This window comes from Zychaea mexicana (assembly GCF_025766255.1).
Source record: "Zychaea mexicana strain RSA 1403 chromosome Unknown BDB00scaffold_16, whole genome shotgun sequence".
Lineage (NCBI taxonomy): Eukaryota > Fungi > Mucoromycota > Mucoromycetes > Mucorales > Lichtheimiaceae > Zychaea > Zychaea mexicana.
The window spans coordinates 146170-160055 of record NW_026516679.1 but is presented as its reverse complement, the minus strand read 5'-3'; the positions used below and the strand labels follow the sequence as shown (position 1 = coordinate 160055).

Below are 13886 nucleotides of genomic sequence, written 5' to 3'. Positions count from 1 at the left end.
GTGCATTTGCTGATTCAGAAGTGGAATCAGTGAAATGGTGCTCAATGCCGTCGCGATTGAACTGGAATTTCTTCGTGGTGCTGCTGGTGTCCATGGTAGGATGGTCGCGGCGTTTACGAGAAGGAGTGGGGGTTTTTTGTTGAATTTTTGAAGAGTTTTTTGGTGTTTTTTCTAACAGTTTTGCGTAAACTCTGAAAACTACTCAAAAAGTGATGAATAGCGGAACAAGAGTGGTCCTCTGGTGTAATGGTTAGCACTCTGGACTTTGAATCCAGCAATCTGAGTTCGATTCTCGGGAGGACCTAGTTTACTTACATTTTTTTCACTATAATTATGAAGTCATTTTTGGGAGGTAGGTATTGTGTCAAATCCTTTTGGCAGAGATACTGTAGCTAGGGGATAAGTGAAACAGGATAGAAAAGAGTATATAGGTAATTGATTAAATATCTATATTGCAATTATTGATCCAAGGTGTTTATACCTTTGGACTGACATATGTGAACCAATAAAGGTTGCTCTCATTTTGCTCCGAACAGAGAACCCAAAATAGTTTTGTAAGAATTCAAAGTCCTCTCTACTTGGATCGAACATAAAGGCGTACTGCGCCGAGAAACTTCCTTTTCTATACATACCCCGAGGTGTTGTATGAATAACAACGCGATTGCCATAAGAAACTTTATACCCGACTGTATATATATATATATATATATATATATACGCTGTGAATATAGTAGAAGCTAATAAATAAATTTCTCTATAATTCACTTCATCCATTGCCTCTCTATTTTTTCTAATACCTATTATGCCAAACAACAGCAACAACTACAACAACTTTCAAATCTTGATGTGGACACCTGCCAGTTCATCATTAGATCCTCAGCAACAGCAAGATTCAGAAGCACCGATGCAGATACCGGAATCCCAAGCCCCAGAAGCATTGCCTGCATCAGTGGCTGCTGATAGTGATTTGACATCGCCTCTACCCAGTTCGCAGACGCCCATTCCTACCTCTGCACGACGCCATGCATGGGACAAGGCCCACATCGATGCACTCATTATGGCTGTAGGGACTCGATATGATAGACTGAAGACAGTTATCGAAACGCAAGCCAAAGGTCGCATCTGGAATGAAATACTTTCTGAGTATGTTGCAGCTGATCCGTTAGGTCGAAGTAAAGAAGCATTACAGAAGAAATGGCAAGATCTAGTCGATGAATATCGCGATGCTAGGCTACGTTTCGCAACAGTGGTGAGAACGGCCCTTCAGGTCAAGAGCAATGGTACTACTATGACGCTGTAGACAGAATTGTGGGAACTGACCCTGCAATTGTACCTCCTGCCACGATGGATTCCCTCGATGGCCTTGTTGTTAATAGCACCCGACGAGAAAGGGATAACGATAACGATGTCAGCGAGCGGCCCACACAGTGACGACGAACAGCGGCATTTCAAGAGCTTGTCCTTGAGAATGCCGATTGGCAAACCGATCGCCTCATTGCCAGCATCAGTGAGGCATTCCAGCTGTTTGAGGAAGCAGAAGACCGGCGTTTGCAAGAGGCGTAGGAAGCAGAAGACCACTGGCATGATATGTACTTGCAGACACTAAGAGATTTGTTTGGTAGCCCTACAAACACAAATAGAAGTGGAGAGCCTAGTAGTAATAACAAAGAAGAACAATAAATTTTATTATATTATAATATGACATTTATTCAGAATTGCTAAAAGTGTATCTAGAATACCCTGTGTGATGATTAATATCTTCTAATATAGCACTTTACTGCACTTTACAGAATGTGAAGAAGAAAACTAGTCATGCCATTACAGACAATAACTGCTACGAAAAGATGCCCAATTATTTTATACGCGAACTTTTAGTACCAAGCAGCACTTCATGTCAATATCTAAAAGATATAGAGCGATTACTGGAGCAATGTATAAGGTATTGCGTTTATTGATTTGAGGACGATGATTCTTTAAGCATATCGCGTTTCTGACGCCCTTGTGCAAACAACCTTGTACTGTCTTCTCTAGCACTAGACTGTCTATCAGTATCTATTATTGATATACGTCTAGTTTGTTCATCCTCTTCTGTGTTCAATGGAAACAGTTCGTCAGAGTGCGGATCGAGCATACAGATATTATGGAGTATGCAACAGGCATAAATCACCAGCGTCAGGTTTGTATGATCTATGAGGTACATGTAATGTCGCATGAACCTCCACCGGGAAACAAGACGACTGAATGCTCGCTCAATAGCCATTCACATTGAAGAATGGACTTTGTTGAATCGCTTTTCTGCTGGATCAGTTGATGAGCTAGGATACGGCGTCATGATTGTTGGCCACAGAGGAAAAGCAGAATCTATCAATAGGTTCAAATGCAGAATATAAGCAAAGCTGTAGAACATCAAAAGTACAGGACTACTAACCGGCAAGAATGTATGTTCCATTAGGACACCATTGTTCAGGATCACTCAGCAGTCTGGTATTGAGCGCACTGTTATTGAAAGCGCAGGCGTCGTGAGTTCGCCCTAGTGAACATATATTTGTGATGCAGTTGCAGTCAGCAACGTGTACATTAAAGACATTAATAAATCTCTTGTAGATTACTGTACCTGATTGACCCACGTCAATAAAAGTAAAGCGCCCATCTGCAGCACATACAGTAAGCAAGTTTAAAGACATTAATAAATCTCTTGTAGATTACTGTACCTGATTGACCCACGTCAATAAAAGTAAAGCGCCCATCTGCAGCACATACAGTAAGCAAGTTTATCGAGTGATGCAGTTTGCGGTCAAATTACCATTGACCTTGCTTCAGTGGTTTGTAGATCACCACGAGCTTGCCATCCATAGCTCCAATCGCCCCTTGCAGCCTTGCTGAGGCATCTTGAGAGGTAGGTAAACCGGAGGGCAAAGAAAAGGCGTTGGAAGCTTCACAGGCTTCTTCTGGAGAGCGTGGCCACTTGATCTTAGAGCCATGGATGTCGCAAATAGCTTTTATAAATCGCACAGTAAATTTGTGGTACGATCCTTGAGAAAAGCCAAATTGCGTCTCAAAGATTCTGTATCCAATGTGAGTATTTGCAAAACGCCATAGTACGCAGCAGACTTGAACATAAGCTGGTGTCATTCTTGATGACTCTAACACAAATTCCTGATGCACAGACAAAGTATTGACAAGCCATTCCAATATAGATTTGCACATGCGGTAATGATATTTATAGCTGCCAAGACCGTCGTCATCACGAAGATTCGAGTGGGTCAATGTCCAATATTCCGTACTGTGAATTCTTGGGATCTTGGCTGCTCGAAAATGATGCGTCGAACCAGCGTAAGCTGCAACGATGTTCGCATTGACCGAAGGAAGCATTCCTATGGCAGGTGCTACAAGTTGCGTCAAGAGCTTGATGAATGCTGCTCGACGACGTCTTTTTTCTTCAAGATGATTGTGTGTTGGGCGGCGAATAATGGCTGATGATGGAATATTGTTCATTTTTATGATAAAAGCAGATAAAATACATGAAAAATAGAGGGTATATTTTTCTTTCGATACTTTTATTATTCATGAAAGTGACAGTTTCCTTTTATATCGATCCGAGTGAGCCACTACGGAGGCCTTTCTATCAGAGAAGCCACTACCAAAATTGGAGGCCTCCGAGAAGCCCTCTTTTGGAAGGAGAACGGAAAATGTATTTTCCATTGCTACATAAGGTATGGTGTTCTCTGTCTATCCGGAGCGAAATGAGAGCAACCATATACAAAATACTTATTCTGCCCTAAATTTAACTTTGGGTCCCCCCCCAAGGCCCTCAATTTTTTTGAAAGTCAGTTGGGAGAGTGTGTAAGCAGCAAAGATAGTTGTTAAAGTGTACTCGTCATCTTCTTTCCATGAGAAAAATTATTATTTCGACTGTATGAAAAGGTACGCAAAGAGAGAATGGAGAGACAAGATCTTACTACTTCAACAGGAAAAACAAAAATGGAGGCAAAAAGGAAGTGGTGGAGGAGGAATAATAACGAACCGAGCTTACTTTCTATGAAAAGTGGTTTGTTTTAGTTTGCAGCAGCCAACACTTCTTTTTTTTTCTGGGACAGACAATCGCCGTCAAGAAGAACATAGCTCCATTTCAAACGAATGCAAAGGTACAAACGATCGCAGACGTGCTTGGAACTATTGCGCCATCGTGGTAGATGGCAGGAATGGAAAGTCAAAACTTTTTTTTTGTAAATGCAGCTGTTGTGTGTGTGTGTATATATGTGTCAGGCAATTCCGTCATAAACAACCTCTTGTCTCCGTTTTTCTCTTCAGGTACATACGATCATGATGCTGTAAACTTTTGGAATCAACGTCAATGATTACATCGCCCAACAATGGAGCAACAATGCCTTCAAATGCGAACGAAACACGAACTGAAAAGAAAACGTCACGATCACTGTGAGCAGTAAACAACACTCGTTCCGTCCTTTTGCTCCTGAATGCACACATTGCCCAGCGCATCCAGCATTTACAGCCTTTGTCGTGACAACTCCAGACTTCAGCAATTCCAGCGATGGTGGGAGAGGTAAACAGTGAGAACTGCTGTGAGTGTGCTAATGTATGGTGGCAGCTTTCTTGCTTATGCCATTGCCAGCTTGCATAACTGCTACTGACAAGTCAGTGCATGTTTTGGTGTACAGGTCTTCCTTTGCTTCCTTCAAATCAGCTAACTTTATTCAATGCCAAATACGTTCACGATGATCAAAGTCTGAAGGCTCTAATAAGTATGTATGGGTTTCTGGTTGTAGTCTTTCTTGTTAATTATCTGGGAATATGTACTAATGCCGCTCTTCTTCTTGATGTATCTTCCCCAAATATCGACCACGTTTTCTTGCCGTCATCGAAAGCCTACTCTTGCCATGACCGAACTGATTCCGAATTTGAGAGTAAGTCTGAATAAATTGTTCTTTCTAGAGAAAGTTGAGAATGCTGCTATATGATGGATCCTATAATATGAGAAAATTTTATATGTAGGTACCAAAGAAACTGATCAAGTAAGAACAATAGCAATAGTAACATAATATAAAAAGGAGGATATGCCGGATTTTTGCTTATGTACTGCTTTTGTAAGTGTATGCGAAATATGCGTGTTTCGGGTGTTTTGATATAGTATTTTATAGACTAACAATGGATAATGTCATATGTTTATAGGAAAAACGAAATAAAAAAAAGAAGGATGTTTAGGGATTATTTTGGCGGCGAAAGTTGGAATTGGGAGGAAGGGTCAGGACGTTGTTTAGAAGTGCTTTGATGTTGGATGCATCTTCCGTCAGCTTTTCGATCTGGTCGATTATATTATTGAGTGCATCGTTCTGGCCATTTCGAACCATAGACATGCTTACAAGACGTCGGATTGCTGTGGTCAGCTGGGACAACTCTTGCACAGCATCATCGAGTCTGTCTTTAGGCGATTCGATTGGTGGTTCTTGTGGTTGCAGGGATCGGGTTGCTGTGGCAATGGCATTGTCGATCCAGATTTGATGGGCGTCGATCGAAGGTCGGACAGTTACAGTTTGCACATACTGCTCGACTAGGAATATGTGCTTACAAGGAAAAAGTGATTTGGCGAACTTTGGGCAGGAGCAGGAGATGAGTTGCCCAAGGCGTGCATTAACCTATAAACCATGGGCCACAGGAAGTAAGGTAAGTGTGATGGAATGAAAAGTTAAGAAGAAACCTTGAACTGTACTTACATTGTAGCAGATGCTGTCATCAACGAAAGAAAGAACAGTATAGTCTGTAGCAGACAATACCGTCACTTTAGAAGGTAATATAATACGGTTTAACTTTTCAGCCTCCATCTCTTCTTTACGCAAAGCATGCTCATGGGGTCCCATTCTGCCAACATTGGCAACCAGGCGCTTGATTTCACCAAGAATATCAAACGAAACATCAGACGAAAGGACTTCAAGTAAGACGTCAAGACGATGCGCGCGTTTGCGTTTCAAGTACATGGTCTTCAATTGATTATGCCATGATTCGACATAGTTGTTCGTCTTCATGTTCGTGAAAATTGCAGGTTGGTAACAAGCTGCCCATCTTGTGAATCCCTTGCCATCCAAGCTGTCGACCCAATGGCGAGAAAAGTAAGCATGGAAAGACGGCTGGGTCTTTTCCATTTCAGTAAGAAATGCAGTCAACAACGTTGTGAATGCAGCTTCGTTTTCTTCGTACATAAGGGCATGCAGATGATCGCGGACGTATTTTCGTGCTTGGGCTACTGAGCGACCACGCATGCCAACAATCTTCGATTGCACGTTTTTCATCCAAGCTCGCATTACGTGCCAAATGCAGTGTTGAATGGTACAAGTGCTCCAGACAGTGGTGATGGCGTTGTCTTCTGCAAAATCACGATCAATCGTAAACCGCTCTGGCGTAAGACCAATGGATGCCAACGAACGGAACCAGTTGACGAGTGGAGACGATGATTTATCATCAGTCAACATGTAGCAAACGGGAACGCCGCGACCAGCAACAGGGTGGCGAACAACCATGGTGTATAAGACAACTTCAGCATATTGGGAGACATCGTGAGTTGCATCCAAAGAAATGAATCTGCCAGCCGATCCAAGCAAAAGATCCTTCTGCCATGGAGCAAGGAACCCGAAAGCAAAGTTGGTACTAGATAGATGGCTAGCATTAGATCCAGCAGAGTCGGTATTGCTGTTGGTGGTGTCCACCCAAACATGATATCCTTGGTCACGGAAATCTTCCAACCATGCCTCAACTGAAGCAAAGTCCTCTTCAGCCTTGGTACACAGTTCTTGTCGATATTGGTAAAAGACATTGTACACATCAACAGTGTTAATGTGTGCTTCCCGGCGACTACTAGCCAATGCACGATATTCACGTTGAAGGTACACGCGGACATTCCGAACGTTGTAGCCCTTGCGCAGTTCTTGTAAAATTCGATCCTTGACTTCTGGTGTATTACGAAGGTATTGGACATCCTCAATACTTCCTGGTGTATGACCATTGTGGGCGCCCTTATACTCGAAAACAGCCTTAGTAGGATCCTCAAGGTAGCAGGTTACCTTGAGCATCGCCTTGCATCCAACTTGCTTCGACTTTTTTTGTACAGGGCGGCGCTGCACACCATCTTCGTCGTAATTCTCTTCTTCTTTTTCATGCTTCGCGCCTGTATTAACTGTTGCACAGTGACAGCGATAGCGGATGCTCCATGCTATAGTTGGCGTGCGAAGTCTCTTATTCGTTGGGGCAACTGCTCCCGCACTATGTGTGAGTAGATTTTCTTATATCTACGTTATGATTGAGCTCTCATTTTACCTATTCCTGCAGCTTCAGCTTTCTTCTGCTTTTTTTGTTGCTCGTCTTCATGTGAGTACTGGCCCTTGTAAACCCAGCATTCACCCGTTTCATGTGGCTGCTTTGCCAAGACGTCTTGCCACTCAAGCACGGGCACCTCCTTCTGACGACTTTCAGGAATGTTTCCTGGAATTAACATAGGAATGGCGGTAATGGCGGTGGTAGTTTCAAGGTTATTCATTTCGAAAGTTTCTTAATGATGTTGCGAGATTAGGAATCAGGAACAAAGGATTGTGTTACAGTGTGCACCGACTTTACTTTATTGATGTGACATAAGCAATATATGTGGCGACAACGAAGTTCCTATAATAATAGCATATTCTCGATGTCGTACTAGTAATAGTATTCATATAGTTATATGCAACGTCAAGGTAGTGACATACAATTCTTTCCCGTAAGCATTGTCCTTCACGTTATATTACAAATGATTCAAGTGATTCTTTTATTTCCAATGACTACAATGGATCCTAGGCAATTGGTTCCTGTCACTTTAACGCTTTGCTACTTGTTCGAACATAATTCTTATTTTTTCCCATAAATAATCCTGACATGTCCATAAGTATATAGCCTGTGGATCCATACCCACTGAATGTTAGAAAATGACCCTCCTATCTTTACTTGATTTAGGAAATTATGTCGTTCTTGTTCGCCATTATGTTGTAGAGTAAACGAATAAAGAAAATAAAACCAGATCCCCTTAAAAACGAATTAAAGCTGCCATCACATACCGTCATACACTCGCAACTTTCCTTGCTATACGCTTGCCTGGATCTTCTCTAATGATGATGAACGAACAGAATTCTTGACGTGGAAGGTATGATACACTGACTTGTCAGTAGCAGTTATGCAAGCTGGCAATGGCATAAGCAAGAAAGCTGCCACCATACATTAGTACACTCACAGCAGTTCTCACTGTTTACCTCTCCCACCATCGCTGGAATTGCAGAAGTCTGGAGTTGTCACGACAAAGGCTGTAAATGCTGGATGCGCTGGGCAATGTGTGCATTCAGGAGCAAAAGGACGGAACGAGTGTTGTTTACTGCTCACAGTGATCGTGACGTTTTCTTTTCAGTTCGTGTTTCGTTCGCATTTGAAGGCATTGTTGCTCCATTGTTGGGCGATGTAATCATTGACGTTGATTCCAAAAGTTTACAGCATCATGATCGTATGTGCCTGAAGAGAAAAACGGAGACAAGAGGTTGTTTATGACGGAATTGCCTGACACATATATACACACACACACAACAGCTGCATTTACAAAAAAAAAGTTTTGACTTTCCATTCCTGCCATCTACCACGATGGCGCAATAGTTCCAAGCACGTCTGCGATCGTTTGTACCTTTGCATTCGTTTGAAATGGAGCTATGTTCTTCTTGACGGCGATTGTCTGTCCCAGAAAAAAAAAGAAGTATTGGCTGCTGCAAACTAAAACAAACCACTTTTCATAGAAAGTAAGCTCGGTTCGTTATTATTCCTCCTCCACCACTTCCTTTTTGCCTCCATTTTTGTTTTTCCTGTTGAAGTAGTAAGATCTTGTCTCTCCATTCTCTCTTTGCGTACCTTTTCATACAGTCGAAATAATAATTTTTCTCATGGAAAGAAGATGACGAGTACACTTTAACAACTATCTTTGCTGCTTACACACTCTCCCAACTGACTTTCAAAAAAATTGAGGGCCTTGGGGGGGGACCCAAAGTTAAATTTGGGGCAGAATAAGTATTTTGAACCATATAGGTAGAAACCCAATTTTCCAGTTATATCAGGTTTTTGCTGGAAATATAGATATTTCGATTCTAGTTCGCTAATAATGTGCAAAACCACTTCACGATGCATCTAGAGCTGACGTTGAAAGACCTTCGCATCATATCTTGGCGTCTCAGCAAAGTAATCCTGCATGAGTATCTGCTCGAAGAAGATATGATCGTAATGGACATATTTCTGTTGCTTTAGTGCTTCAGGGACAGCGTCAAGCTTTCTTTTCTTTCGTAGCTGCAAGATGCGTGTCACTGTCTCTTGTAGCTCGCAACTATTCTCTTCTATCTCCTCATCTAGGACGCGATTTTGCTCAAAGAAATATGTTCATTTTGAAAAATAAGAGAAGTACTTGAGATTCAGATTATATATATTTCAGCTCACTACTTTATTTTATTTAGTGACCTACGACTTTAACACTTTGAGTTAACACTCACTGTTGCATGAAACGAGTTGTTAGTGTCCAACGCGTTGTTATCGCCGTTGTTAAATTTTCAATTTAGTACTTAAATTTACCAACCACTGTTGCAGATGCTTTAAGAGTGTTTCCTCTTAGCAGAAATACTAGGGGAAATACTAATTGAATCTGCCTGCATACATATATTTGATTCTGGCGCGAGCGGTGCTAGGGGTGTGTTGGATGTAATTTTAGGGAGTTTGTATAGAAGAGGGGTTTGTGGGAAAAGGGAGTTTATGTGAAAAAACGTTTACCAAGAGATAATTGCTACCGCGCTCAATTCTCTACGGATGTATCGCTTGAGTAGCTCAGTTGGGAGAGCGTTAGACTGAAGATCTAAAGGTCATGTGTTCAATCCACATCTCGAGCATTTGTTAAATGATAAATATTCCTTATATAGTTAATATTTTAAGTTGCCGTCTGTCATTATTTTGCTGTCAAAGTCTTTTTGGTAGATCGATAGTGTAGCCAATAGAAAGAGAGATAACAGAAGGATAAGAAAAGAATAAAAGATGACTTGGAGCACTAGCAGTAGTGCTTGTAAATAGTCTGTTAACTTTATTTTACAATTTTTTTTATAAGACTGTTCTCACAAAGGTTCTTATACATTCTATCTATAAAAAAAGAAAGGTTCAAAACAGGTGGGAAAGGAAGTGTAAGAACAAGATAAAAGGGACAGAGTTAGCAGGAACTAGGGGTCGCAATCTGACCCACGGGTCAAAACCGACCCACGGGTTGAGGACGGGTCAACGGGTCGGGTTGATGCTTTTCTAACCCGCGGGTCAACCCGTCTAACCCTTGACCCGACCCCGTTGACCCGTTGTGACCCGTGTATACATATGATATGTATGAGGTACTTGTATTCAAGTAGTCAATCTTTTTGTTGGGAAGCATCATTATATCAAAGATGTAGTTGTCAATGTCTGCTATAGAACTGTAACATAAAACGTACCTATATTCTTTTTCATTGTGGGATCATATTTTTTATTCAAGAGTGTAAGATAAGTAAGCTATAAGCAATATATGTAATAGGAGTAAAGAAGTAGCAATAGTACAATGAGAATAGACAATAGAGAGTGGCAGTAAGAGACGAGATTTGACAAAAGACAGAAAAGGAATTGAGAAAAGAAAAACGAAGGAAGAAGGAAGAAGTGAAAAGAAAATGGAAAAGGGAAAAGGATTAGGGGCATATAAGGAAGTCGATTTTTAACCACACTTTAACCATTATGCTTTCTTTAATGCATGTGAGCGCAAATGATTTCTTTTGTGATGGCACAAACCCATTTACCTTTAAGAATAATCACACAAAACGTAGATGTTGCTAGCACTGCTAGGAATTTGCGTGCCATCATCTTAGAGAGCTATGTATACATATAGTTTTGCACTTCCAGTGCTCAAGCTCAGGTTAATTGACACCTCCTTTGTCACTGAATCAAAATCAGTATTGACCCGTCAACCCGAGTTTTGACCTGTCACGTTGAAAGGGTCGGGTTGGGTCAGTGTTTTCTTGACCCGTGGGTCAACGGGTCAGACCCTTGACCCGACCCGACCCGTCCAATTGCGACCCCTAGCAGGAACAAAGGAGAAAAGAGAGAAAGCCAAAAAAATTTAAGGGTACTAGGAGTTCAAAAGCATCAACTTTTTTATGGTTTCCTCCGACAAATGATTGCGGGTGTATGGTAGCAAATGTCGAGCTACTGAGAAAGAATGCTCAGAAGGAGTCGATGTTACTGGCACCGCAAAGTACTATGCAGCTATGTTGCCTAAGTACGGCGATTTCTATAACTGGGACTCCCAGAAGATTAGCTCTGTGTGCTTGCCTGCTTCCACTATTGGCATCATCAGTTGTTCGCTAAAATATTCCTCGAAGGGAGTTAATCAGCAACTACCAAACCTCAATAATATCTATTGTACAAAAATAATCTATAGATTCAAAATAACTCTATAAATGTTTGGAAGTTTATCACCTAGCGACAAAATAAAAATTATTTTATTACAGAATTGATTTATACATCCATTTTTGAAAAAAATAAAAGGTGATACATTTTACAATTTACTAAAGCAAAATTGCTAATTCTTTATCTTAGGCTTTATTTTTTCCTCAAAATTGACAGTCACTTAATGAAATTCATTGTTGCTAACATAAAAAAAATCATAATTTATTGCTACTATATAATAACATTATCTTAGTGTAATTTTTCCAAAAATCATATTATCATTAGTTACCATAGCAATTATTGTTTTTTATTTAAAAATTGTTTAATATTTTCAAGTAAGAAATAAAAGTTCGAATTATTTCGAACTTTATTTGATCATATGATCAAATTAAAAATGCTAAGTATTTTTATATTTCTTTATATTAATTTTTTTATAATATATAAATCAAAATATAAGATAAATTTAAAGTAATTATATAGATACTTAATTCTAGTTATTACCTAAGGTTATAAGTTTTCCCTGATTGCTTACTCAATAAGTTAAAAGAACGGTTTTTATAAATTTCAAAATGGTTTTTGATGAATATAGCAGCACACTAAATAATAATGATATTAAAAAATATAAAATATTATTATAAGATGAAATTGATAAAATAATATTAAATGAATGGACTTTTTTAAATGAAAATTGGAAAAAGAAAGCAAATAATTATAAGCATCGTACAGAATTAACATATTAAAGAAATAAATGAAATAAAAAAAGAAGTATTAGATAAATTATGGTATATATCAGTATTCTTTTTCTTAACTAAGATTTATACCAATAAAGAATATCTAAGACTATATTTTGAAATTGAAAAAGGAATTTATCTAATATATCATTTATTATTAGGAATTACTAGTAAGAATATGAAACAGAATATTCCATATTCTACCTTTTATGCTTTTTATAAAAATTTTTGGATTGAAAATTATGACTATTTAAATAAATATACTAATATGTATTTTAAAAATATGTTTTCGAATATAAAAATAAGAGTATATTCTGTATTATTGAAAAATCTAAAAAATTTTAAAAATATAGCATTATTATTTAGTAGAGCTGCTCGAGTGACCAAATTTTTATATATAGGAGTTTTAACATCCGTTACATATGTCTCCTCTACTATCTTCACTCCTTCGGGAGACTAAACTTCTCCCCACACCAATTTCAGATTTTCCTTACAATCTGTCATTCCTTGCGTAGACCAAAAAAAGTGGAAGTGTAATTCTATGTATAGACTAAAAAAAAAACAAAAAACAAATAAACTCTAAATAGTGATAGCAAACACTCACTGCACGAAAAAGTAAATATCACCATGTTTGAAAACAGGGTGATATCTACCTATCACTAGGTTGTGTGCCAGAAAAAAGAATATGTAGCCTGTAGCAAATGCAGCAACCAAATTTAGTAGTCATTTACGCTGTTTTCCTTCATGTATAAGCGAAAAAGGGGCTCATGCACAATATCTGTAATGAACAACATCATTTTCATACATTTATTCTTTTTTGATGCATTCACTATACCCCCTACTGAACTTTTCTTCTTATGTAATAGCCATTAGTGTAGCAAAACAACAATACGTTGAACTGTATAAAATGCAAGCATGCACCCTTCCCCCGACCAACAATTTAGCGTTCACAGGGTCATGTTCCTGCCCTGTAATAAAATATTTTGCATTGCACTGAGGAGGGTAACGCATAATAAGAAAATAGGACCAAAGGGGAAGTGCATAATGTGCTTACAATGTAGTATCAAAAAAATAAGAGAAGCTCAGTACAATTATTGGAATCCCTGATCTTGTTCTTAATCTACACTTTTTTTTCACAATGGAGGACAATGGCGAAGGGCGTTTATTTCTATGCTTTTGTCCTACATGTGCGTCGACAAGCTTCGGCTATCAAATGGTGCCTTATAGAATCCGAAACTATCACCAGCAGCGTATTCTCAATGAATCTACAGATGGATTTTCACACAATGGTACTTCTTTCAGGCACGTTCTTCGAGGATTATTTAGTAATATTATGTGTTGCATATGTAGTGAATGCTATCGTAGCTTCTATCGAGGCTAGCTTCGGACAAGGACATCCATCCTCACCATCGCTGTTGCTTTCGGGCGACGATATGGATATGGATACGGATGTAGTAGCTGATCCTTCCTCTCCTAGTATGATGAGCTGTTACAATGATACTAGATGTGAATAAGTTATTTATCATTGTTGGGCTTGTAGGCGCTGCAGCTAGTCGTCATGTTCCTTTTTCCGTCGAGGATAATGTTTTTGCTGCTGAAGACAGTGAGGCTGACAATGGCGAGTTGTCCGCCGACGATCTTGTT

The 13886-nt window shown here is 39.4% G+C and overlaps 2 non-coding genes across 2 annotated transcripts; both read left to right on the top strand.

The window, feature by feature from the left end:
• The first annotated feature begins 232 nt into the window (after positions 1–232).
• Positions 233–304, top strand: BDB00DRAFT_t27. The gene has a single exon. It is a non-coding gene; the product is annotated as a tRNA-Gln (tRNA).
• A 9567-nt stretch (positions 305–9871) lies between these two features.
• Positions 9872–9944, top strand: BDB00DRAFT_t28. The gene has a single exon. It is a non-coding gene; the product is annotated as a tRNA-Phe (tRNA).
• Positions 9945–13886: the final 3942 nt, after the last annotated feature.